Below are 13,098 nucleotides of genomic sequence, written 5' to 3' on the forward strand. Positions count from 1 at the left end.
GACAATGTAAGTAATGTTGTGTTTGCTTATATATTTTTCCATGACAAAGAGACTTTTATAGTACTTCATAATCTTCTGACCTGCTCGACCCATATTTTAACTGGCTTAAAATATAATACGGATATCTATATATATAAAATAAGAGTTTTGTCTGTACATTGCTCAGAATTTGAAAAAAAAAAAAAAGGTATTTCTGTGTGCAGCAGTTAACCTTTAATACAGAAGTGGTGTTGTAGGTGTGATCCGTGGGTTTTGAAATGTCACAGAAGTGATTTGGATAAGGTGTATAAGAAAGAAGGGACGTTACGCTTAAGGCCGCTCTCCACTTATTAACATTTAACAACAACATGTTAAATGTCAAAAGTGTTAAATGTTAACTGGTGACACCTTCAACATGTTAAATAATGTTGAATACTGTTTCATTTAACATTGTGGCCACACTTAATAAACATGTTAAACTTGACTTTCTTTGTTTATATATATAGGTAGTTCATCATATCAATTTGTGGTTATACATTTAGGTGGTGTCTGGTATTTTCAGACAAGGACAATGGACTCAGATGAAGATGATTTGGCCTTTATTATTGCCATTGTTGCTTCTTGTAATGATTTAGAAATGCAGTTCTATTAGACACATTTCTTCCCGTCATCCTGCTCATTGCTTCAAAAGCAAAGCATTTTGAAGTATAAATATTGTCTGCTCCCGCCCCGACTTTTCTAATTTTTTTTTTTTTTGCAATACTCGACTGTATTGGTAGCGGAGGGACTTAAGGTTTTTTTTCGATGCACTCGCAAGAACAATTATAGATAATTCAGAATTCCTGAAAAATGTTGGCTTTCTTCGCTTTATCGCTGGATTCCTTTGATGAGACATCCCACAAACAAGGCCTTTCTATTATATCATTAATTAAGTCTAAAGTAATCTTGCTCCACTCCATTTCTGACTATACATTTTAGTATAGTGCAGAGAGAACGACACACGTGCGCGTATCGGTACCAGTACTGCATTTGTAGCTTATAACAAATAGAATGAGTGTTGCGGAGTGTTGTAACTATAATCCTACTTCACGAGAAGCAAGTCGTTTGCATCGTTTGGCTATCTGTTGACATGGAAACGGAAAGGAAGTTGCCGAAGCTGTGCCAACATCTCCCGAACAACGAATTGACTTGACATGTTTTCCACTTGGAGCGGAAAACACGCCAACATGTTAAAAGTGTTAACTTCAACATTCCGAGTTAACATGCAAAGTCAATTGGAAGACACAATCACAATATACATGTCAATTGTAACATGTTAAATTTAACATGTTGATGTTAAATGTTAATCAGTGGAGACCGGCCTTTATATACGAACTAGCTGATGTACCCATGCTTCGCTACGGAATTCTGCATTGTATACAGAATTCTATGTTAAGTAGTGTACACCTTGTGAGCAAGATTGTATTATATTGCATAGCAACGTTACCCTAGAAACGCGACGGGGAAGTCACCAAACGTCTTTTCTCATATGAAGACTGGGTTCGGGAATTTTAATTGCGATGGTAGGACTGCTTGCATACTTTTTTTGCTATTTGTTTTACGTCGCACCGACACAGATAGGTCTTATGGCGATGATGGGATAGGAAAGGCCTAGGAAGTGGAAGGAAGCGGCCGTGGCATTAATTAAGGTACAGCCCCGGCATTTGTCTGGTGTGAAAATGGAAAACCACGGAAAACCATCTTCAGGGCTGCCGACAGTGGGGCTTGAACCCACTATCTCCCGATTACTGGATACTGGCCGCACTTAAGCGACTGCAGCTATCGAATTCGGTTGCTTGCCTACTATCAGTCACAATCAGGATGTGAGTTTTCATTATAATGGCAGACACTCACTCTCCACCTGCTTGTTAACATTCTCAGAAAGACTTCCTTAGTGGTTTTCCCAAGTGAAATGAACATAGGTCATTACAATGACGTCAGTAGGAATGGTGCGATTAAAAGCAATATGAAATACTCGATCAAATGAAAAACCACGCATTTTCTCACTTTTAACGAACAGTACTACGCTGCCGATCTAACAGTCCAAAGTTCCAGAGCTGGAATGGCCAAGCCGCACTGCCTTGGTCCGTGAACACTCTTCGTATTTTTTCGTTGGGGGGGGGGTCGAACATTGGGGAGTCCCAGGAGGATAAAACTATGCCCTTTCACTAATCTCTTTCCTAGGAGTGCCCGATGAGTCGGAAAATATCATTTCACTACACTGGTGGCGGAAAAATCTAACTTACCGTACTTGGAGGCAAATTTTTCCTCCAAACCAGAGGAGAAAAACCCCTCTTCACTGCTAATTTGCAACAAAATGAATGTAGAAGGCGCTTTTCTTAAGAAACGTGTCTTTTCAGAGTTGAATTTTGAATTATTTAGTGAATTGTAGTGGTATAATTTGGAACAGGCCTAAATTGCAATTCTAGACCAGGTCATACTACTATTACTAAGTGAGCCTCTGCCAAATCACTACACTGTTCATTCAAAACAGCGCGTCAGAGTAGGGAACGAATAGCTGGAATACTAATGAACCAGTGTGTTACGTACCAGCAGTATCAGACAATGTATGAACCAGAGGAATGGCATGCTAAAGAAAAAAGTTTTCTAACTTCCCAGCTCTTTCCCGCCAATATTGAGTCAGGCTGTTATACTCGGACAATTTTCCTCTTAACTTAAAGCCGACTAAAAGAAAGAAAATCTATAAATTTAGCCTCAAAATCTTTCCAAATTTCCCCATAAGCAATACTTGCCACTACTAATTTATTACATTAAAAAACTCGATACGCCTGTAAACTTCCATTTAAAAAGTAGTTAAAGAGATTACACGGTAATAGTTAACAGTCGTTGTATTGTTATTGATTATTGTCGCTCCTCATATTCAAATATTCCATTGTTGGCTACAGTCGAGAACAAAGGGAGTAGTGTAGTCAAGTATCTATATATATAAAATAAGAGTTTTGTCTGTACATTGCTCAGAATTTGAAAAGAATGGTATTTCTGTATCGGACATGTCCATAGTAACAAGGAAATGCACTTTTTACTTTTCCGTAATTTCTGTCTGTCTGTCTGTCTGTCTGTCTGTCTGTCTGTCTGTCTGTCTGTCTGTCTGTCTGTCTGTCTGTCTGTCTGTCTGTCTGTCTGTCTGTCTGTCTGTCTGTCTGTCTGTCTGTCTGTATGTACACGCATCACTCGAAAACGGCTGAAGAGAATTTAATGAAAATTGGTATGTAAAGTCGGGGGATGAGCCGCTACAATCTAGGCTATAAATCATTTTACTCACGCTGAGTGAAATGGTAGTTTAGGGGAAGGCCTAAAATGTAATTCTCAAATATTTATATTATTAGTGGTCCTATCGATAAATACTACATAACGAAAGTTATATATAATTACATTTCCGATCATTTATGTCATATATTGTTACCGTACCGGCTTCGATAATACAGATATTCATCAATTTGTATTTTTGTTGCCAAGTCCACATCAACGCCGAGGTACGAGAAAATGGGTTAACAGAATTTAATGAAAATCGGTATATGGAGTCGGGGAATAAGAAACTACAGTCTAAGTTGTAAACAATTTTATTCACCCTGGATGAAATTGTAGTTTAGGGGAAGGCGCTTAAAATGTAATTTTTAAAGACCCATGTTATTGGTCCTACCGAAAAGTACTACATAACATAAGTTATAGAGAATACAATTTCCAATCATTTGTGTTTTATTCAGTTTTACCGTACCGACTATGATAAGAGTGGTAATTCAGAGTCGCAAGAAAACTAAATGTGGAGGCCTACAATATTGAAAGTGCATAACAATGATCAACAATAACATTACATTGACCATTGTTTGTTGTGATGTTCTTTGTCTCTTATGCTGCTGCTCAACTCAAATATATGGGATTACTGCTGCGCAACGAGTATAACAGCCCGGCTGAATATTGGCGAAAAATAGCTAGGGAGTTAGAAAACTTTCTTCTCTAGCATGCCAATCCTCTGGTTCATATATTTTCTGATACTGCCGGTACGTTACAGACTGGTTCATCAGAGTATTCCAGCTATTCGATCCCTACTTTGACGCACTGTTTTGAATGAGCAGTGTGCACACTTAAGGCAAACGCTCGCTTAGTAGTATTAGTATGACCTGGTCTAAGATTACAATTTAGAACTAATCCAAATTATAGCAACACAATTCACGAAATAACTCAAAATTCAACCCTGAAAATAGCCGTTTTTTAAGGAAAGCTTCTTCCTCTTCACTTTTATTAAATTCTACATGCATTTTATTCCAAATTAGCAGTGAGGTGGGGTTTCTCCTCTGGCTTGGAGGAAAAATTTGTCTCCAAGTCAGATAGATTTTTCCGCCGCCTGCGTAGTGAACTGAGATTTTCCGACTCAACGGCTACTCCTATTAAACAGATTAGTAAGAAGGCATAGTTTTTGCCCTGGGAGTCTCCACTATTCGACACCCCCCACCCGGCCGAAGATAAGACGAAGTGGGTTCACGGATCACGGCTCTCTGACACTTGGTCATTCCAGCTCTGGAACTTTGGGCTGTTAGATCGGCCGAGAAAATGTGTGGTTTTTCATTTGATCGAGTATTTCATATAAAAGCACTGCTTTTAATCGCGCCATTCATACTGACGTCATTGTAATGACCTATGTTCACTTCAATTGGGGAAACTGCTAAGACAGTCTTTCTGAGGATGTAAAAAGGCAGGTGGAGAGTGAGTGTCTGTCATTAAAATGAAAACTCCCCAACCTGATTGTGACTGATGGTAGGCAAGGTGGCCTACTCTTACAATGAAAATTCCCTAACCCAGTCTTGATATGAGAAAAAACGGTTGGTGACTTCCCCATCGTGTTTCCAGGGTAACGTAAAGAGCTATGCAATTTAATAGAATCTTGCTCACAACGTGTACATTACCTAATCTAGAATTCTGTATACAATGTAGAAATCCGTAGCGAAGCACGGGTACATCAGCTAGTATATAAATAAAAATCAGCTGACCTTGTATTCCAATCATTTGTACTTCTGAGTAGGTAGTTAAAATATCCGTAATTTATATTTCACTCCCCCGATCTTTCAGTATTTATGAGCGGTTAGCTAATAATAATAAAGTTCATATATCCCAGTAATTGCAGTTCAAGTCCATGAAGTAGTAGGAGTAGTTTTGATAGAAATATTTGAGAAATTACTGTAGACAACCTAGTATTTCTCAGTAGGCCTCATTAAGGACACTTTTATTCTCCGTCCCGTGCAGTAGGGAAAATAATAGTAATCCACCACCTGTAATAATCACATAACCACATTTCAGTAGAATTGTAGTGAAGATAAGGTATAATATATTAGATAGTATCTAGCCAGTTATATTCGTGTTTTTCTTCGTGTACGGCAATCCTTTCGCTACTTAAGCATTTAAATAAACTCAGTGTAGTGTACCGGTAGTGTAGATACATTGTAGTATATATACAGTACATTTAGATAGTGTCGTATCTTGCCTGCTATATTCGTGTGTTATCTTTCGTGTGTATTAGACCGTAATACTAATAATAATTTGTCTAAGCATTTAGCTTCGTTGGTAATCTTTGAGTACAGTAGTTGTTGCAAATTTCATTGCTATTTGTGCTTAGCAGTGACATACGGTACCGATATTGTAATTAGGATACGTCTGAAAGTAGTTTAAAATTACTGTAGTGTACTGTATAGTAGAATACGAATAATATCCTATTAGAATTTAGTGTGCTTATTTTATTATTGTAAATTATTTGTGTAGTACTGGTGTAGTAGAGGTATCCGTATAAATTCGTACTAAAATACTGTTCTGGTAATTAGGATAGACTTAATTTCTGTTTGGAATTGTGTAGCTCTTGTGTATTACTTCCGATACTCAGTAATTAACAGCAGTTTTTATCCTGTTAGGGGTTGTAGGATAAAAAATAGTGCACGACTAAGTAGTATTGTAGTGTAGTCGTATATTAATTACCTTATTGTGTCATCTTTGAATACTATCCCAGACAATATATCCCTCCGTTCATTTATTTTTTACAAAGAAGTTATTTTAATTTTAATTTCATTTTTTCCGTAAAGAATGGCTAAGGAGCGCAAATGTACGAACTGTGGGTGTGGCGAGGCATTGAGTGGTATGAGGGAGGAGTTGGAAAGTTTGAGGGAGATAATTAGGATTCTCACAGAAGACATGAAGGAAGATAGGACTCCCTCAAACAATGTACAGGTTACAGTAGGTGTACAAGAGGGAGGGAAAGGAAAGGAAAGGGGGGAGTTGTAGAAGACAGGTGGTCTAATGTTCTAAGGGGAAGGAGATTGCAGACTAAGGGCTCTATTCAGGATCCGAATTCAGGACAGGTGTCTGTGCGAAATCGGTACGAGTCACTCCAGGTAGAACAACAGAGGGAACATGAGGGACAGGGAACTTTTGGTGAGATGTGTGGAAGTAGGAGTAAGGGAAAAGGTAGGAAAGGGAAATGTAGAGTAGAGGATAGGAAAAGACAGGTGGAACAGGGTCACGGGAAGGAGAAAAGGGAGGAGGAAGTAGCTTCTGCAGCTATCAGGAAATAAAATCAGTCCCGGTATCTCCATCCTCTTAAGAACCGGGGCCGCCCGTTTATTCCCGCCATGTCCATCCAAAATATCGTTAATAAATAATATAAATAATATCGGGGATAATTTGCAGCCTTGTTTTAAACCCACCTTACACTCTATTGGCCTACTTAACCAGTTTCTCTCCAAATTAACACAGCATATGCCCTCCTTGTATATCGCCTCCACTGCACGTATCATCTTCCCTGAAACTTACACAATTTTTTCACTAACGCACTTCTGTTTACCGTATCAAACGCGTTTTCAAAATCAATTGCCGCTACATATACCTTACCTCTTCCTATACTCACGTATTTATCTGAGACCATCTTCACTATCATTATATGGTCTACCGTTCTTTTTCCTCTTCTAAATCCCACTTGGAACTCTCACAAAATCGAATTCCCTTCGGCCCAATTTCTTAATATGTTTGCCAAAACAGCTGTATAAATTTTACTTAGAGAATCTAACAGCGTTATACCCCTATAATTATTCGAATTTTTATTATCTATATTCTTTATATTGGACATACAATTTCTGTTTCCCATTCTTTTGGATACATGCCCCCCTCAGATCTCTTATTAAATAACTTCACCATGCCCTCTATCATGAGCCCTATTTTTGCTTAATTCTTTCCAAAACCTTTCGTTAATACCATGCATCCTCCCACCAACCTACTCTTGCTTTTACCTATCACTTCCATAAATTCTTCTTTTGAAATTTCTTTGTCCAGTTCATATATCGTTCCCCACTATCTCTCCAAATAATTTCTTCTATCTTCTCTCTATACCATTCCTTTCCCCTTCCGCAAAGTATTTCCTAAAATAATTCACCCACTGCTCATCCTCAATGCTTGGTTTCTCAAATCTCCTTCCACCCTTGTTAATTCTGTTTCTTCTCTCCCAATTTTTTCCATTTTATTTGTCCTACAGTCTTTATTTATCGCTTCCGTTTGTTCTTTCGTCCATAACTTTTCTCTCACTGATTTATGTTTTTTAGTCTTTAATTACATTACAGAAAACTTCTCTTTCTGTACTCCCACCTTTTTTCTATACTCTCTTAACGCATCCATAACCCTATTCCGAAAATCCTCACACTCTTTACTCTACCAGGCTTCCCCCCTCTCCTATTGTTCCTCCTACCTCTCTCTCTCTTCTTTACTCTAATTGGTCTGCGAACTTCAGCTTTACCCACCCTTTCCACATCGTCTATATCCACTTCTTTAAAATTTATTTTCATCTTATTCTGAATAACCTCCATCACTTTACAAATTACTTACACCTGGCCTTAGTTCCCTTCTTCCTGGACACCATAGACAAATATTGATTTCTTCATCCTCTCCTGGTTGCATACTTCTGCTTCTTCTTTCAACTTCAGCACCTCCGATTCCAGATTTTTTACTTTCCCCCTTAACAGTTCTACTTCTTTCTCGTTGCTACACGTTTTGTTCATCGTCTATTCTGTCTTTGTTTCCGGCCATTTCTTCATGTTCCTTATCTCCTTTGACTGCTCTTTCATCATTTCCTTCATCTGTTCCCAAGGCCAGGTTTCTTGTATAACTTCTCTCACTATCTCCTTGATTGCTCCCAAGTCTTCCTAGCTGAATTTTCCGCTGGTATTCGGGCCGGCGTTTATTTATTCACCCCCCAATGACGAGAAGCACAGCTATTGCGGCTGCCACCAGTACCGCTCCACCCATCTTTCCCAACTTACTTTTCTCTCCACACCATTCTTAGAATTCTTCCCCTGCTTCCAGTGCCACCTCCCGATGACGGCCCGGTACTGTTCCACTCCCACCATTCTTCACGCCACGCTCGCACTAACCAACACGACTTCTCTCGCCACTCGCTCATGCTAGACTGCAAGATAAGAAAAGCCTTAATGACAGCGTTGGTGGGGTGAAAGTACCTTTTGGGGATCATTGTAAGTACTTAGGTGTTAGTGTAAAGAAAGATCTTCATTGGGGTAATCACATAAATATGATTGTAAACAAAGGGTACAGATCTATGCATATGGTTATGAGGGTATTTAGGGTTTATAGTAAGGATGTAAAGGAGAGGGCATATAAATCTCTGGTAAGAACTCAACTAGAATTACCCCGACTAGGATTACTTGATTCAAGAACTGGAAACATCCAAAGAAAAGCAGCTCGACTTGTTCTGGGTGATTGCCTACAAAAGTGTAGCGTTACTAAAATCTTGCAAAGTTTGGGCTTGGATGACTTGGGAAAAAGAAGACGAGCTGCTCGACTAAGTGGTATGCTGAGCTATCACTGAAGAGATGGCGTTGAATGACATCAGTAGATGAATACGTTTGAGTGCTGTCTTTAAAAGTAGGAAACATCAAAATATGAAGATAAAGCTGGAATTCAAGAAAACAAATTGGGGAATATATTCGTTAATATGAAGGGGGAGTTAGGGATTGGAATAACGTACCTAGGGAGATGTTCAATTAACTTCAAATTTCTTTGCAATCATTTAAGAAAACGTTAGGAAAACAACAGATAGGAAATCTGCGACCTCGGCGACTGCCCTAAATGCAGATCAGAAGTGATTGATTGGTTGTTTCTTTGTTTGATTGATTGATTGATTGATTGATTGATTGATTGATTGATTGATTGATTGATTGATTGATTGATTGATTGATTGATTGATTGATTGATTGATTGATTGATTGATTGATTGATTGATTGATTTCCTTCGGATACCGCCAAAAAGCAAGAAAATATGACCTTCCAAAATTTTCCTTCGAGTCAAGAGTAAGTAGATTGCATTTTAATACATCAAATTCCAGTGTAAGAATATCAATCATGCGAATACTTTCCCGCGAAGTTCCTTCCGTTTTTAGTATACATCCTGTTCGCAAATAGAAAAATTTCAATCACATTGAGAATCCAGCTCCCAGAAATGGCGTATTGCCATCAAAATTTAATAAAATTTCTTTATTCAGATGACGATGAACCTACCATATCTTTCGCATATAACTGTTCTACGTCAGCCGCAAACAAAAAAAGGAGTACAAATCTCGTTTCTGTTTCAAGGAAAGCCAACGAGAATGTCTGTTCTTCTTCTCCTTTTCTTCATGGGGCCTCTAAATATTAGTTCCTAAATAGCGTAGACCTATAAGTTCTTTTGCTACCGTATTTTTCCTTCATTCCCACCTAGATATACCTGCTCCCTTCACAAATCTGCAGGTTGATCTTATTGGATTATCTTGGATTTTTTCTCTCTCTTCACCTGGTAGTCCTAGAGTGGTGACTCTGATTCTACCCAGCGCCTCATATTCGAAAAATATGTGTTCAGCTGATTCCTCTGCTTCATTGCATTTCCTACATATATTGTCCCTTATTACTCCAATTCTATGTAGGTATTTTTTCAGATGGCATCGTCCTGTCAACAGTCCTACTAGCCATCTTATATTTTCTCTGCTGAGTTTCAACAGTTCTTTAGTATGTTTCTTGTTTGATCCTTTTATCAGTTCCTGCATCCTGGATTATTTTTCCAGTTCTCAATTTTTGTCTTTTGTACCCGTTTTCCTATGTATACTGAGAGTCAACTCAAGACCTTAGCGGTCCCTATGATGTTAGTCAGACTTCTGGTCGGTGAAGAGGCTTCCGCAGCGCCAAATAGTTTCCTAGGTTTGTTACTTGTTCCTGAAGTCAGGAGCTTCCTTCAGTTTGGTTAGATATTCTGGTGAACTGACTTGATGAATTAAAATTTTTGCCCTGTATAAATATGGAAAATATATCACAGGTTGTATGTTATTCGGGTTCGTTACCAACCCTTATATTTCATATCTAGATGGCTATGAATAGTTATTGTTCTCAGTGGTGTATGTAGCAAAATAATAATAATTTAATATGATATTGATATCTTATTGCACTGTGTACTTAGTAAGTTTGTTCGAGTTCATTCCACTGTTGATAAGCTCGCATAATATGTGGGACGTTGAAGATGGATACAAGAAAACTGTTGGCAATACTGGCTGCAACAGCATTTCAGTGTTCATAATGGCTGCCAGCTGTATGCAAGACGTGTGTGATGCTGTGACGCTTGAGTCCCGTGTGAATTACATTAAAGCTAACAAAAGTGGAGAAAAATAAAGTAGAAAATCTAAACCAAATTGTTTTAAACGTTTACAGTAGCCTACGAGATGAGAATCCGCTGTGGACTGTGGAATACGTGAAAAAGACCGCGCAGCTGATCGGCGTTTCTGTGTACAGTGTTTACGCTGCTCGCTTGGAACGGAAAATCCAAGTCTCCAGCGAAAGATCGATGTGTCAGCTCAGCACTCGCCGTAAATAAAACAGGAAGGGCCTTAACTCGGTATGGGAATAGGATCCTTGGCTTATTCGATGATGATAATAATGATAATAATAATAATAATAATAATAATAATAATAATAATAATAATAATAATAATAATAATAAAATAATAATAATAATGTATACTTTACTTTATATTCGTAACCGCCCTCTACCTGCAGAAATGTTGCCGTGAGAGGATCAGAAGTTCGTTTTTACCTTCCGAATGACGAGACTACAATATTTACAACATTCCTGGAAGCATTGTATTTTGCAATCCCACTCACGGGTGGGTTTTTCAGCTTTTTTAACTGTGAGAAACTGCCACTGACAGTCATTGCACGAGAGCGGAATCGTATACTTGTGTTGTAAGTCTCCATGTGCCTCACACAAATCGCATTATGAAATAAAAATAAATCTTGCTTCTCTTGCCTCGGTATTCGTCAGTAATATGTAGGTTTTACATGGTCAATAAAGGAATAAACAGGTATGGTACGTAATCAAAGTACAGCTATGTGAAAGAAGTGATTTCGTTTGATGCTTCACTATTTCAGAATGAAGTACTGTACTTGTCAGATGGACGCACGGCGTTAATGATAAGCTGGTTGTGGCGGAAATGGAGAACAGACACGAGACGGGAAGGGGGAACAGGGGACGTGCTCACATGCGGAAGGATACTTTTCCTAAGCTCTTGACTTGAATTTCAGTATAGTATCGGGCATGTCCAAAGGAAATTCTGCATACAGGTTCTGGGCCTACAAAATGTGTTTCTGCCCCTGCCCCAGCTTTTCATTTCCTTCTATACCTGCATGCACTGGTACCCCTATACTAAGTTGTACTTAGAGTGCTTCAGGAGACGTGAGTGGCAATACCAGACAATTCTGGATATTATCCGGACTGTTTCTAGTGCCTTAATTGCCGCTTGGCTGTCCGTAAAAATGAAAATATCCTTATTCCTATAGTTCAGATTTTCTGCCAGACATGTTGTGATAGCTATCACTTCCACTAGAAAGACTGTAGTGTGTTTGCTCAGGCTCATATGTATTGAGCTTTCAGGTCTTCCCCGTTGATCCTTCGTCCTGTGCTATCCACTGTCTTTGAGCCATCAGTCCACCACACTATATCTTCTTTTTCAGTATTCCATTTGTTGATATCCCAGTTTTCTTTTTTATTATCTGTGTCTCATACGGTTTTTCAAAGTTGTACTTTGGTATCATATGATCAGAAGGCATGTGTTGAAATTCCTCTGTTATAACTCTGTTAATTTTACAGTTTCCTAGATTGGGTCTTTGTGCATCCAGCACTCTGATTGTGCCAATCTATATGAACTCATTCTAGTCTGTCCTTTTATGAAATTGCATAGTGATGCGAAGTCTAGTAAAGTATTCAAGGCTTCTGTCGACGTAGTTTTCATAGCCCCAGTTATGGCTATGCATGCCATTCTCTGCAGGCTGTCCAATCTACTACTGACTTTTGCTTGGCTTACTTTCTGCCACCAGATGATTGCAGCATAGGCCATCAACGGTTTAAAGATCATTGTATATATCCACATTACCATTGATGGTCTAATGCCCAATGTCTTCCCGACGGCTCTTTTATATGCATACAGCAAGTTCTTGGCCTGGGTTATGTTCCTTTCTATATGTGGATTAAGGTTAGATTTTTATCTAACACTACACCTAGGTGCAGTGCCTGTTCTTCCATATATATATATATATATATATATATATATATATATATGTTCGTGTTGACTGATAACACTCATCACCTTACCTGGTACCACAATGACAAGGTCATCTGCGTATCCTTGTGTATAAAATATTTTTCGTTGAGCATATCTATGATTTTGTTCACCACGAGATTTCACAGCAGAGCACAGCTTGGTGTGGCCCTAACCGTCAGCGTTCCTTCAAACAGGGTTGCTTTTATCTTCCTTCCATCTAACATGGATTCAATCCATTTGACGACTTTTTACTCACCTTGCTCTTTTCCAATGCTTTGATCATAGAGTCATAGGTTGTATTGCTGAATGCTCCTTCTATATCTAGAAATTCCGCTAGTGCAATTTCTATATATTCTAGGCTTTCCTCTAGTTTACAAACCAGCTGGTGGAGTGCTACTTCAGTGGATCTGCCAGGTGTATATGCAAACTGATTTTCATGTAACGTTGAGTTCAGTTG

Source organism: Anabrus simplex, chromosome 1 (assembly GCF_040414725.1).
Source record: "Anabrus simplex isolate iqAnaSimp1 chromosome 1, ASM4041472v1, whole genome shotgun sequence".
NCBI classification, from domain to species: Eukaryota; Metazoa; Arthropoda; class Insecta; order Orthoptera; family Tettigoniidae; genus Anabrus; species Anabrus simplex.